The following is a 12404-nucleotide window of genomic DNA, read 5'->3' as shown; positions in this document are numbered from 1 at the left end:
AGCCCATGTGCGCGGCGGAACGCCCCCAGTATTTTTAACTTCGTTTTTCCTTTTTGTTTTTTCTGTTTTTCTTTCTTCTTTAAATTAATTCGGGGCTTCAAAAACTTTCATATTTCAAAAAATGCAAATTTTGAAATACCTGTTCGACATACCATAAAATATTCATGAATTTGGAAAAATTCATAAAATTATAAAATGTTTGCGGCTTGAAAAAATGTTCGTCATTGTAGAAAAAACATTTTGCATACCAAAAAACGTTCAACGTTCTAAAATATGTCTTTCAATTCACAAATTGTTCATCATATTGAAACAATATTCGTGTATTCAACAAATGGTCATGAACATCAAAAATATATTGCGAGCTCAAAAAATGTTAACAATTTTTTAAAATTAAAACAAATAAGAATAACCGGAATTTCGAAAAATAATCATGAATTCAAAAAATGGTTGCTGATTACAAAAAAATTATGAACTCAGGAAATGTTCATGCATATCAAAAAATATTCATGAATTTCTAAAAAAAACTGCTTAAAAGTGTTCATGAGTTTCTTAAAAATATTCAAAATTTCAAAAAATGTTCACAAATTTGTAAAAAAAACGTTCATGTATTCATTTTTTTCATGATTTCAAAATTTGTTGGAAAATTCGAAACAATATCATTATTTCAAGAAATATTGATGTTTTCAGTAAACGTTCACATTTAAAGATGTTCGCAGTGAAAAAGAAAATAAAGATAAAAACAAGAAACAAAAAAGAAAAAAAATGAAAATATAAAAATAAAAAATAAAAAATAAAAGGTAAAGGTAAAAATAAAAATAAAGGAAAACAAAGAAAAAACGGTTCTGGGAAGGACATGCCGACCCGGTCTTCACCGGCAGTAGTGTTCACGGTCGTGCCAGTGTCATGGTCCTCCTAGCACGGGTGACATTGCTGCTGCTTTGCATCTTCCTGCCGAAGGTACCTTCCCACTCCATCGTCATCTACCTCGAACAGTACGACGTGCCCTTCCATGGTTTGCATGCTCAGCTGCGCGTGAATCTGGCCTCCGACGATGAGTAGAGCGGCAGCGCCGTGGCAGTGTGCCAGGGACATGGCGGCGCAAGGAGAAGGGGCGGTGGGGTGGCGACCGACACGACAACACACACACACACACACACACACACACACACACACACACACACACACACACACAGAGGAGGGAAAGGCGGGGACACGCGAGGTGAGGGACTTGGCATGGATTCAATGGAGAAGGAGCCGCCTACTGCGAGGCACCGCAGGTAGAGAAAAAAAAGGAGATGTTTTTTTTTCTATTCTCAGGTTGAGGATAAGAATGGAAGGGGGCACCTATTCAGCGACCTACGTGCTGAATAGGGAGCAAAAGTGCACGCGGTTTTGAGCCAGCCCATGTCCGGGGTGGGACACCCCAGTTTTCTTTGCTTGTTTTTTTTTTCTGTTTTTTCTTTCTTGTTTAAATTAATTCGGGGTTTCATAAAACTTCCAAATCCTTCAGTGATCGAATCAGCAAGCATTTTTGTCATAATTATATGCTTAACATCAATTACTTGATCCCGTGTTCTATCTTCATAAGTTGATAACTTATGTCAATGTGTTTGGTAGCAGCACTTGACTTCTTGTTATTCATATAGAAAATCATAAGTTCATCATGCTAGTATAGTGCTAGTTGTTTGGAGCACAGCGTTTTGGTGCTCGGGCTATATAGAGCCTTTTTTTATAGATTTTAAAATACATGGTGCATGTATTGTATTTTGTTTGTTTATCTACAAAAGAGATGAGTACTATACAACAAAGTTACAGGCTACTGTTGAAAAATGTCTTACATTATGGGATTGAGGGAGTACTAGATATACTCACATACATGGGGTTACTTGGTAAATGATAAACATGATGTGGCAGAACACACAAAAAAAGGTGGAAAACCGAAGCGAGAAATGTGCCTTGTTTGCACCACTCTCTTGGCTTCCGTTGCCATTTTTCCATCGATCGGGCGTCAAAGTTTCTAGTGTTCATGTGATTAACCTCTGCAACACAGGAGGTTGTGATGGAGATGAATGTGAGCAGGGCGTCAGGAGCTTTCCCTTCAGAGAGATTGTCCTTGCTGGGAGCCTAGATCACCTGGTCAGGCATCATTCTGGCAGTCCGAGCGCTTTCAACCACATGATCAAGTGTACAAATGGAAATGCCTGATGCTTAATTAAACTGGTACACATATTTGCCTATTCAGAACAAATAATTAATCTGGCTGAAAAGTCATTTATACTGTTAGATAATCAGGAACAACGTCAAGAGGCTTGGTATTTTACTTATTTACAAGTTACAGCCTTACAGGTAGTAAATCACCCTGAAAATGGAGAATGTCTTTACATGGCACCCCTAAATCTCTAAATCTCTTCTCCATGTATTTTATTATATCCCTTTCTAGTTCTGAATGAAAGGATAGACAGAAAACGGGCCTTCATTATGTAAATCTCTTCTCCATGTCCCTTGACATCCTCGCCAAGGATGAAGTTCCGCCTTGCTTAAGTATCCGGGGTTACACCGGCAATTGCATCCCAAGATAGTTGACACCTACGCAGACCGCCTACAAAATAAAATGCAAATTCTGCATCGTATGATTTGGCAGTAGATAGCTTGCAGGGTATGAAGGTAACCATTTCAGCTAAAGGCCTCGAATTGCTGAACTAAAGCATATGAGTTCATATCTCATGTTTCAACACTAATTTGATATTCGGACTCGTCGGGGCAATGCAGAGTCTTGGATAGCTTGTTACCATAACAAAGATCAGGACAAATAAAAAATGCAAATTGTGCATCTTATGAGTTGGCAGTAGATAGATAGATAGCTTGCACGATAACCATTTCAACTAAAAGCTTCAATTTTTTGATAAAAAAAAGCAGATCAGTTCATTTCTCGTGTTTCAAAGCTCATTTGATATTCAGACTCTTAGGACGAGACCTTCAATTATGCAATAGCTTATAATTAAGTGTGCATCTTACAGAAAAAGGGCCAGACCATCCAATATACATATCCTGATATCCATGTTAACACACTGATACTATATGAAGATGCAACAATACAATTTGGAGAAACTGAGCGGGCTATAAGAAAAACTACCTGTTACGAATTGTAGTAGCACATCAGTTGCGACTTGCGAAAGAAAATAGGAATCCTTACATTTTTCTGCCACTCCCAACGGGAATGCTAGTTTTAATCCAACCTTCTCTATGGATCCAAGCATCACGTCCAGTATCAAGGACACCCAAAATCTGTCCGAGCGTAAAGTAGGATTTAGGGATCCGAAAATATAGGAGCACAAGAAATGACAGATATAAAGGAATGGGCAAGACACAACACCTTCAACAAATTACCGCCAAATAGATACTACTTAGCACACCACCTTTCCATGGGATAAGCAATGGATTCCTCCTTGACTGTAATACCTATGAATTTACAATGAGAGATTAAGCCAAGAAAAATAAATCATGATTCTAAATTAAAAGAAAACTGAGATATTAACCTCACACAATCAATCCAGGTATATTAATTCAAGAAATGGAGTGTGCGTTCTAATTTATAAAAAGATACGGATGCATATCCCTGCAAGAAAACATACCTCAACTTTCCCGACGGGTTGATTCGGTGGAATAGTATTAAGAACCCCGATCAAGAAGAAAAGAAAAAATAGATCAATAAACTTATTGTTGATTTCCAAGACATTATGTTGAAAAAAATTCAAGTGTCTTAGTATTTTCTCCTGGAAACACAGGAACCACATCAGCATTTTTATTGCAGTAGCTCTGTGCTATTCATTTTTACAAAAAAATATCTTTCAACCAACACTTGTTAATAATAACTAGTAAAAACAAAAAGGATCAGACCAATCACTTGGCACACTTGTAGCTATATAGGGTGGCTCATTTCTATTTGTTAGCGCAATTATTCCAGTAGTCTTCCATGCAAGAATGCCAGGATAAGGTAACAATTAACTTTTGTTCGAGAAATGGTGCAAGACTTGCTGTTGAAACTGCGCCACCAACCTGCAAAGAGCATGGCGACAACCCCAAGGGCGGACCGACACCCACAAGTGTTGTCGCCGTTGGCACGAAAGTGCTGAGATATCACCCCTCACAACTTGTTGTGGAACGCTGGCCATCAAGCCCAACAAGAGGAGAGGCCCTCTCATGACGGATCTAGCCTTCAATATCTAGATCACGGCCTGCCTGCCACCATCGGCAACAACCTCCCTAGGACCACCCAGCACTTGCCATCCACATAAGTACATAGCCAAGGGGGCAGTCAACATCATTGTCAGGATCGCTCGCCGTCCGGGAAGCCGCGCGCCTACGCAGGCAACCCAGGACCACCGCCTGGGTTGCAACCTAGGTTCTTCTCCTTGTGCATCCGAGGGCAACCTAACCTAACTACCAAGGCTAGATGTTGGCAAAGGAGAGTCCCGATCAACTAGCGAGTCTAGGCGAGCATCAACCAGAGAAGTAGTTGCATGAAAGAGCCTCCTTCCACTACTAGGAAAAAGCCTAGCAGTAGCGCGGGTTTTAGGTATATCAGTAGCGCGGGTGCCCGCGTGTCGGTGTACAAAAGTAGGGGCCCTTCTGTACCCCTTTACTTGTGCATGAGCAGTCGTAGCCACACCTGCGGTCGGGCTTGGCGGGGCAGAGAAAGGGAAGGTGTGAGACTGCCAAAGCGACACTCAAGCCAGAGGCGTGAAGAGCAAAGGTGCAAGATGGATCTCCCCCCGGCAAGAGCCTTGCCGGGGTGGCCTACATAGCCCCGGCAAGAGCCTTGCCGGGGTGACTTGCCCGACACCAGCAAGGCTGCCACCCTTGAGCCTGAGGGCTCCAACCCCATCGACAAAGTCGAGACCAAAGCTCGGGGGCGCCTGCGTGGTGGCATGCTGATCTTTGTGAAGAGCAGAGCCCCCCCCCCCTCCCGGCAAGATCCTTGCCGGGGACAGACGAAGACCCCCGGCAAGATCCTTGCTGGGAACGCCAACGAAACCCCCGACAAGATCCTTGACGGGGACGGCCACTAGGCCCTGGCAAGACCCTTGCGGGAGGCGTCGGCAAGACCATGGCCAGATTTGGCTGCTCAGTCGCCACTCCAGCCCACCAACTAGGCAAGCACCTGCGTGGCAGCATGCAGTTTCCAGGCCAACTAGGCAAGCACCTGCGTGGTTGCATGCAGATCTTCATGAAGACTCTGTCACCGCGCTAGCACAGTAGCCAGCCAGCCAGCGTGGCGCTGCATGCCTCGTCAGCTTGGACGCGCGTCGAAGCAAGGCAAGGCGGCGACGGACGGGACAAACCTTGTTGCCGTTCCCGATAAAGGAAGAGGACACATAGGCGGCTCATTAAATGTGTTTGTCCTATGATGTCATGAGATAAACTAGTACATTGTAGATGCTTTCCACCTCCCGTGTGCCACTGTGGCGACCCCTTTGACGTATAAAAGGAGCCCCGAGGCGTACTGAGGAGGGATTCAGACTTTTTGGACTGGGCAATGCACCGCAGCTAGTTCAAGAACTCAAGAACACCAAATATACACAAAAGCAGTACTAGGGTATTACGCGTCGCTCGCGGCCCGAACCTGGGTAAAAATCCCCTCGTGCTGATCTTTTTGACCTGCTCTTTGCGCAGCCCCGTGCCCTGCCAACCGTAGAAGGGATCCTCGTGATCCCATAGGTGTCGTTTTGCCCGACATCTTTGGCGCGCCAGGTAGGGGGCAGAGGCTGTGAAAATCTGGTCTAGAAGTTAGCGCATCGACTTCTTCATCGCCATGGCTCCGAAGGAGAAGGCGGCCCCAGCGGTCAGCTCGTTTGAAGCCGGTCCATCCGCGCCAGTGCGGGCAAGCGGCAGGACGGATGCTGGCGGTGCAGGAGGTCAAGATCATCTCCATAACTCTGGTGCCATCAGCCAGGCGAGCGGTGTCGTCTGCAGCCGCGATAACCATCCGCGTGGCAACGAAAAGCTAAGTCACGCAAAACCTTGAGCAATTTCCCTTTTATAGGGTTATTTTCCTCGAAGGATTTTGCTCCTTGTATGGAAAACCTGCACGCAAGGGAACCCTTCCACTATTGGCAATGCCCTTGTTCTGTTTCGAGTCCGCTCAACAGTTCAAGCGGTTGCGCTGAGAATTGCAAGGTGGCTTGCCCGGCAGCAAGAGCCCCCGGCAGGCTGCTAAGGATCTGTCCCTCAAGCATCGTGGCACGGGTTTACGCGCCGGCAAACTTATCCAACAAAGCGTAGGGTGCGCACATACAAGGAAAAATCAAGATAGGAAGATAGCGCGCACTATTTCATAATACTGGAAAGTTATATTACATCTGCCATGTTATATTACATCAAAGGTTGCCACGGTTTTAACTTAAGATAAAATTGTCTTGGGCATGAACTCACAGCGGCGATGAGGAACGGGGTGCCTAGTCCCGGCGCTGGCCCTCCACCCTCTTGACTCCGTCAACGCAGCTGATGATGGGCTTGATATGATCTTCGAGCGCCATGAGGTCCGCATCCTCCGGCAAGCTCTCCAGCCCGTTGGCGAAGTCGACACTGGGGTTCCAGAACGCCACCTTGGTGAGCACCTTGGCCAGGGCACCCCGGCAGAGCCTCCGGGCCTCGTTGGCCAGATAAGCTGCTCGATTGGAGCGGAGCTGCTCTAGGGCGTTGAGAACGCCCTCGAAGAACAAGGTCAGCCTGGCGTTGGGGCTTATGTTCGCCTCCTGGGACTACCTGATATCCGGCATGCCCATGACGGCTAGTTGCGTGATGAGCCTCCCTGCAATGTCGATGAGGCGGCTGATCCAGAGATTTATGCTGTCCACATAGTCCTTGTGGGCGGTAGCGTCATCCTTCTTCAGCTGCCTCTCGTCCTCAAGAGCCTTGGCCAGGGTCTTCTCGCGGGCCCTACCCTCTAAAAGTGTCCCTTCCAAGGTGTCCACCTTCAGCTTCAGGTCACCAATGGAATTGTTGGCCTCGAAGAGCGGCTTGGTCTTGTCAGAGATGGTGACCTGCAGCCCCGCCAGAGTGTGGGCGATCAGGTCCCTGTCCATCTTCAACTTCGAGACCTCCTCCTTCAGCTCCTCCCGCTCCAGCTCCAGCTTCTCCACCTTGCCGACGTGGTCCAGTGCCATAGCATCAAGTGCATCTTTGTGCTTCTGCTCCAGCTCCTGGGTCCGCTACGCAACGAGCCTCTCGATCTCCTCGTCCTTACTGCGGAGCATGGTGACAAGCGCCTGCTCATGAGCAGCGAGGTCCTCATCTTGGGAGTCCAGCAAAGCTTGCTGCTACCGCTGATCAGCTTCGTCCTTAGCGGCATGTTCATTCGCCGCCTCCTGGGCCTTCTCGACGCCAGCTTGCTTCAGGAGAAGCTCTCGCTTGCGCTCGTCCAGCTGACCCGGGGCGTCCTTCAGTTCCTGCCGGGCCTCGCCGAACCAGACTTGCATTTGAGCAACGTGCTCCTGAAAGTCTGCTTCGGCCTTGTCCACGGCTGTCGTCCTGGAGTTCACCTTGTCCTGGCAGGCATGCTGGAGTATCTGAAGCTTCTGGAAATTGGCTCTCATGGCCCGGAGGAGCTGCTCCTCTTGGGAACCACCGCTGCTAGTGCTTGGTTCATCAACGACCTGGAGCCCCGCAGCGGCGAGCGCCTCATCGTCGAAGACCTCCCCGTCGGCTGGCGCCCTGGTGCTTGCCGTCCCTGGAAGGCTGACGAACAGGTCGTCGCCTACCTTCAAGTACTTGCCCGGGGTAGGGGCTGTAGGAGAACAAGGCTGGTCATTAGCCATCTTCTCCCAGGCATGCCCTTTGGCGGCCTCCTCGGTAGCAGCCTTGCAGGCCTCCTCGGCAGCAGCCCTGCCGACTTCCCCGGCAGGCCCCTTGGCGGCAGCCCCGACATCAATCTTCGTGGCCTCGGCTTCGGCGTCCTTGGTGACCTCCTCGATAACAATATCGACGTCCTCCTGGTCCATCGAGAGAGGGTCTGAAGACCAGAGAGAAGCGAAGCAAGGCCAAAACCAAAGTTCAGGACAAAGAAAAAGGAGAATATTGCGTGGCAAAGATAGCAAAGGACGGGAGGCAGGCAGCTTACCCGTGCCATGCTGAGGAGAAGTGGTTCCTTCCCCGCCAATGTCCGTTGTGGGGACGGAGCCACCGGTGCCCGTGCTTGCCCCCTCTTCCTCCATGCGCGTGGGCTCGGCGGTGGGTGCCCTTGTCGGTGATGCCCCTCCGGGTGGCGCGGTCGATGGGGGCGGCATGTTAGGGGTGGCCCTCAGCAGCTCCTCCTATTGCCGCTCTTCTCCTGCGAACCCGGCAAGGTCAGCACCAAGGATGCACACACCAACGCATGTCGATGGGGAGTGAATAGCGGACTTACGCTGAGCGCTGGAGCGGGGGCTGCGCTGAGGGCTGTTGTCTGGGCTGACCACCACCAGTGGCAGCGTGCGCGAAGCGCTCGCCGGGGCCCGTCACCCTCTAAGCCTTGGCCCTCTTCGCCACCCTCTGGGCCAGCGTCTCCGTGTCACTTCAAAGATAAGATCAAGTTAAAAGAAGGTAGCACAGGCAGCTGAAGGTCAGAAATGATGAAGGGCGAGGTGCTTACTCGTCCTCCTCCTCCTCTGGACTCCTCTTCCTCTTCGGGATGAAGGACCCGAGGTCGAAATCGGCCTTCGCGGTGCCGTCCGAAGGAGGAGGAGAAGGGGATGGGGTCCTGCGCCGCTTGGATGAGGAAGAGGCAGCGGCCGCCGCCTTCTTCGCTGCCGCGGCCCTCGTCTGGCGAACGGGCTGTGGCTGGGCTTGTTGCCGCTGCGTGGTCCTGCCCGGTCGGACTGGCTCGCCGGAGCTAGCCTGCCGCAGGATGCATTTCCTCCCCGGGGCCGAGGAATCATCCGCCTCGGTCTCCCCTTCGGCTGACTCCTCGACCGTTTCCTCAACAAGGGGGGGTGTCGTGGTTCTAAGCCTGACAGTAGAGTGGGGGTAGGTATGGAGAGGCAAGGTCCTAGCTATGGAGAGGTTGTAAACACAAGGGATGTACGAGTTCAGGCCCTTCTCGGAAGAAGTAACAGCCCTACGTCTCGGAGCCCGGAGGCGGTCGAGTGGATTATGAGTATATGAGGTACAAGGTGCCGAACCCTTCTACCTGTGGAGGGGGGTGGCTTATATAGAGTGCGCCAGGACCCCAGCCAGCCCACGTAGGAGAGGGTTTAAGGTGAGTTAAGTCTGGGGCGTTACTGGTAACGCCCCACATAAAGTGCCTTTACTATCATAAAGTCTACTTGATTACAGGCCGTTGCAGTGCAGAGTGCCTCTTGACCTTCTGGTGGTCGAGTGAGTCTTCGTGGTCGAGTCCTTCAAGTCAGTCGAGTGTGTCCCTCGTTGGTCGACTGGAAGGCGACTTCTTTTAAGGGTGTCCTTGGGTAAGGTACTTAGATCAGGTCCATGACCCTACCCTAGGTACATAACCCCATCATTAGCCCCCGAATGGATTGAGGCTTCGAGTGAGGAAGGAGTTGATGTCGTTTCCGATTAACCTTTGCACTCTGGTCGTGCATTGTCCTGGACCAAAGAATCTCTTCGTCGACAGTGAGCAACTTGTCTTCAGTCGACTCGATCCATTCTATTCTTGCGTCGAGTGATCTTTCGGGCTTCGACGATCTCCGAGCGACGGATCGCTGGAAACCCCGTGTCTGACAGACTGATCTGCTGTTCGCGGATTCCGCGGGATGCGAAATTTGGGGACGCGCGCGAAGCGGAGCGGACCGCGGCGTTCGGATGGGACGGGACATAGACGCCTCGATCTCCGCGCCGCTTTTTTCGCCACCTATCCCGTCTGCATAACTATTCCTGATATGATTAGATCGACCGGGCCCACCTGTCATCCACTCGGAAGGGACCTTATAAATGCGCCCGGTGAGGATTATGATGGCTCCGGTGACCCAATGTCGGTAGAAGGAGACCGTGATGACGGCTTCGGTGACCGAACCGAGTCCGGCCAGGTATATATACTAGTTAAGCCTGTGCTGACTAGCTAATTGATGCATACATTGTTTTCGTATGTACACATATTAATTAACTCTTGTCTATCTTCTTTTTCTAGCCCTCCGGATCGAGCACAACTTCGGTAAAGAGACGAGGCCCAAAGAAAAAGTTGCGCTCGGATGAAAGGTTTGAGAACACAGAAATCGCCCGTGATAGCAAGCCGATTGAACCCATCCAGACAAAGGAAGCATTTGCTTATCAGTGCGGGGTTATTGTTAGGGACAAGATCACGATCAGTATCCACCAATGGTTAAAGCCTAAGAATGAAGAACCTGAGGTGTCTTTTGTCTCTAATATGCAGAGAAATGATCTTTGGACAACGTTTAAGACAAATTTCACCCTACCGCCAGAGAAGGATCCGGAGAAGCCAGATAAAAAGCAATTGATCAAGTCTCATGCTCTTAAGAAGATGGCGGAACTATTCAGGAGGTGGAAGAATGAGCTGAAAACAACGTTTGTCGACGAAAAAAAGACACCAGAATTCACCGGCCGGTATGAGAAGATCAGAGATCACTGGCCCGCATTTGTGGCCCACAAGACATCGGACAAGAGTAAGAAGATTTCAACGACAAACAAGAAAAATGCTGCAAAGAAGAAGCATCACCATTGCACGGCGCTGGCCCTCCACCCTCTTGACTCCGTCAACGCAGCTGATGATGGGCTTGATATGATCTTCGAGCGCCATGAGGTCCGCATCCTCCGGCAAGCTCTCCAGCCCGTTGGCGAAGTCGACACTGGGGTTCCAGAACGCCACCTTGGTGAGCACCTTGGCCAGGGCACCCCGGCAGAGCCTCCGGGCCTCGTTGGCCAGATAAGCTGCTCGATTGGAGCGGAGCTGCTCTAGGGCGTTGAGAACGCCCTCGAAGAACAAGGTCAGCCTGGCGTTGGGGCTTATGTTCGCCTCCTGGGACTACCTGATATCCGGCATGCCCATGACGGCTAGTTGCGTGATGAGCCTCCCTGCAATGTCGATGAGGCGGCTGATCCAGAGATTTATGCTGTCCACATAGTCCTTGTGGGCGGTAGCGTCATCCTTCTTCAGCTGCCTCTCGTCCTCAAGAGCCTTGGCCAGGGTCTTCTCGCGGGCCCTGCCCTCTAAAAGTGTCCCTTCCAAGGTGTCCACCTTCAGCTTCAGGTCACCAATGGAATTGTTGGCCTCGAAGAGCGGCTTGGTCTTGTCAGAGATGGTGACCTGCAGCCCCGCCAGAGTGTGGGCGATCAGGTCCCTGTCCATCTTCAACTTCGAGACCTCCTCCTTCAGCTCCTCCCGCTCCAGCTCCAGCTTCTCCACCTTGCCGACGTGGTCCAGTGCCATAGCATCAAGTGCATCTTTGTGCTTCTGCTCCAGCTCCTGGGTCCGCTACGCAACGAGCCTCTCGATCTCCTCGTCCTTACTGCGGAGCATGGTGACAAGCGCCTGCTCATGAGCAGCGAGGTCCTCATCTTGGGAGTCCAGCAAAGCTTGCTGCTACCGCTGATCAGCTTCGTCCTTAGCGGCATGTTCATTCGCCGCCTCCTGGGCCTTCTCGACGCCAGCTTGCTTCAGGAGAAGCTCTCGCTTGCGCTCGTCCAGCTGACCCGGGGCGTCCTTCAGTTCCTGCCGGGCCTCGCCGAACCAGACTTGCATTTGAGCAACGTGCTCCTGAAAGTCTGCTTCGGCCTTGTCCACGGCTGTCGTCCTGGAGTTCACCTTGTCCTGGCAGGCATGCTGGAGTATCTGAAGCTTCTGGAAATTGGCGCTCATGGCCCGGAGGAGCTGCTCCTCTTGGGAACCACCGCTGCTAGTGCTTGGTTCATCAACGACCTGGAGCCCCGCAGCGGCGAGCGCCTCATCGTCGAAGACCTCCCCGTCGGCTGGTGCCCTGGTGCTTGCCGTCCCTGGAAGGCTGACGAACAGGTCGTCGCCTACCTTCAAGTACTTGCCCGGGGTAGGGGCTGTAGGAGAACAAGGCTGGTCATTAGCCATCTTCTCCCAGGCATGCCCTTTGGCGGCCTCCTCGGTAGCAGCCTTGCAGGCCTCCTCGGCAGCAGCCCTGCCGACTTCCCCGGCAGGCCCCTTGGCGGCAGCCCCGACATCAATCTTCGTGGCCTCGGCTTCGGCGTCCTTGGTGACCTCCTCGATAACAATATCGACGTCCTCCTGGTCCATCGAGAGAGGGTCTGAAGACCAGAGAGAAGCGAAGCAAGGCCAAAACCAAAGTTCAGGACAAAGAAAAAGGAGAATATTGCGTGGCAAAGATAGCAAAGGACGGGAGGCAGGCAGCTTACCCGTGCCATGCTGAGGAGAAGTGGTTCCTTCCCCGCCAATGTCCGTTGTGGGGACGGAGCCACCGGTGCCC

The sequence above is a fragment of the Triticum dicoccoides genome, chromosome 2B (assembly GCF_002162155.2).
Source record: "Triticum dicoccoides isolate Atlit2015 ecotype Zavitan chromosome 2B, WEW_v2.0, whole genome shotgun sequence".
NCBI classification, from domain to species: domain Eukaryota; kingdom Viridiplantae; phylum Streptophyta; class Magnoliopsida; order Poales; family Poaceae; genus Triticum; species Triticum dicoccoides.
This window is presented reverse-complemented; position numbering follows the sequence as displayed.